General features: G+C 33.1%; 1 protein-coding gene across 1 annotated transcript in view; it reads left to right on the top strand.

Moving 5' to 3' along the window:
* Positions 1-2,698, top strand: part of LOC105807708 (chromosome unknown open reading frame, human C9orf84) — a 128,942-nt gene that overhangs the window by 25,613 nt on the left and 100,631 nt on the right. The gene's annotated exons all lie outside the window — the stretch shown is intronic.

Genomic DNA, 2,698 nt, shown 5'->3' with positions numbered 1-2,698 from the left:
CAGGCTGGTTTCGAACTCCTGAGCTCAAACAATCCGCCCACCTTGGCCTCCCAGAGAGCTAGGATTACAGGCATGAGCCACTGCGCCCGGCCCCTTTACCCATTTTTAATTGGGTTATTTTTCTTTTTATTATTGAGTTGTAAGCTTGTCCTATTTATTTTTGTTCCTTCTTTTCTGTCCTCTTTTGGATTACTTAAATTTTTAAGGAGTTTTTTTTGGACAAAATTACATACATTTAAGGTGTACAACATGATATTTATATACACGCACACACTGTGAAATGTTTACCACAATAAATCTAATTAACATATCCATCACCTCACATAGTTACCCTTTTGTGTGTGGTGAGAATACTTAAGATCTACTCTATTAGCAAATGTCAGGTGTACAATACATTATTATTAATTATAGTCACCATGCTATACATTAGGTCTCTAAAATTTATTCATCTTATACCTGAAAGCTTATACCCTTTAACCAACATCTCTCCATTTCTCCCCAACCCCTAGCCCCTGGTAACTATCTCTCCACTCTCTACTTCTAAGTTCAGCTTTTTCAGATTCCACATATAAGTGAAATCACACAGTACTTGTCTATACCTAATTTGTGAAAGTTTTTGTCGTGAAGCAGTGTTGAATTTTGTCAAACATCTCTTCTCCATCTATTGCAATGATCATATAGTTCTTGTTCTTCATTCTGTTAATGTGATGTATCACATTTATTGATTTGAGTATATTGAACCATCCTTGAATCCCAGGGGAAAACCTCACTTGATCATAGTATATAATCCTTTTAATGTTCTTTCAAATTAGGTTTGCTAGTATTTTGTTGGGGAGTTTTGAATTTTTTTTAGAATTCTGGTGTTTTACTTGAATAATCATGGTGTTAACAAAATTTTATCCTATTGAAATGGTGTATTACATAAATTGAGTTTGGGATGTTAAATCAACCATGTGCTACTGGAATAAATCCTGCTTTTTGTTACTAGATTACTAATTTTGAGTCTATATTCATAAGAGATGTTGATCTGTAGTTTTCTTTTCTTCTAATATCCTTGTCTGGTTTTGGTATCAGGATAACACTGGCCTCATAGGATGACTTATGGATCATTTGTTCTTCTATTTTTAGTGGTGACTGAATAATTGATGTTAATTTTTCCTTAAATATTTGGTCAAATTTATTATTGAAGGCCACAGAGCAAGGGTATTGCTTTCTGGGTAGTTCTTGATTACCACAGAATTCTATTTTATGCAAAAAATAAAAAGATGTGTAGTTTAAAAGCTAGATAGATAAATTGTCCCACAGATCACTGCGGCTCTGTTTTTTATTAAATCTTTTTCTTATTGTATTTCAGATTGGGTAATTTGTAGTGCTCTGTCTTCAATTTCACTGACTCTTACGTCATCTCCAATTTTCTGTTAAGCTCATCAGTGAATTTTCTATTTCAGATATTCAGTTTTAGAATTTCCATTTGTTCTTTTTTATAGTTTCTCTTTCTCTGCTGAGAATTCCTATTTGCTCATTCATTACTGCCATATTTTTCTTTACATCCTTTAGCATAGTGATTATTATGTTATATTATTACTGCCTTAAAATCTTCATATACTAATTTCAAAATCTGAGTCATCTCATGGTTAGTGTCCATTGACATATTAATATTATATTAATATTTTTGTTGAATATAAGTCACATTTGCCTGCTTTTCATTTTACTAAGTACATTTGGATTGTATCCTGATGTCACACCTTATACATTACAGAAACCATATTCTGCTGTGCTCCTCTGAAGAGAGTTGATTTTTTTGTTGTCGTTTTAGTAGACTGTAAATTTTGCTGAATTAAAACTGTAAACTTTGTCTCCTCTATGATGGGAGAGAGCTGAAATCTCTGTTCAGTACTTTTAGCCTTATCTGAACTACATATGTAGTTCAGGAACCAGCTAGAGATTTAGGCGGAATTTATTCGTAGAGTGTAGGCTTCTCCTCTGTTGCTTTCTCCTTTCCTGAATTTCCCCCTTTACTTTCCAGCTGCTGCGGTAACTCTGAACTCTAGCTGAGGTAGAACTGTCCTCTAATTCTTCAAAATAATAAGACTACAGGTTTTTATCCAAGTTCTAGTTGCCTTGGATAGTACCAACTAGGTCCTGCCTTCAGATGAAAAGTGGTAAAAATGTGAGCTTCACTCAGTGTCAGTTCCCTTCCAGTTTCTGCCTGCTTTAGACTACAGTACCTTCAGATAGTCATTTTATATATTTTGTTCAGAGTCATAAATGTTATCTACAGGAGAACTGGTCCAATAGGAGCTATTGCCAGAAGCAAAATTCCATTCTGTTTTATATATTAATATTTTTATCTTTTTTATCTCCTAGTATTCTATTAATAACTCTGATCCACAGATGAATTTTCCCTCCCCATCTCCTCACTTGAAACATTTTATGCATGTTTACTGTCATTTTAATAGGATTTGGAAGGGAGAGCCAATATATGTGTTTTCTGCTATCTTGAACCAGAAGCCAGAATATAATGTGAAAGAAATTAATTATAATCATCATTTGAAACATAGATTAATCTAATAAAAGTAAAAGCTGAGATTTTGGAGAAAGGGAGAGAGTTTTGATGGAAAAATATGCTAAGTTTCTCATGTTAATAGGGGAATTGTGATGCTATCTTTTTTAATTGATAGAAAAAATAAAGATTAAA

Source organism: Propithecus coquereli, unplaced genomic scaffold (assembly GCF_000956105.1).
Source record: "Propithecus coquereli isolate 6110/MARCELLA unplaced genomic scaffold, Pcoq_1.0 Scaffold163, whole genome shotgun sequence".
NCBI lineage: Eukaryota > Metazoa > Chordata > Mammalia > Primates > Indriidae > Propithecus > Propithecus coquereli.
This window is presented reverse-complemented; position numbering and strand designations above follow the sequence as displayed.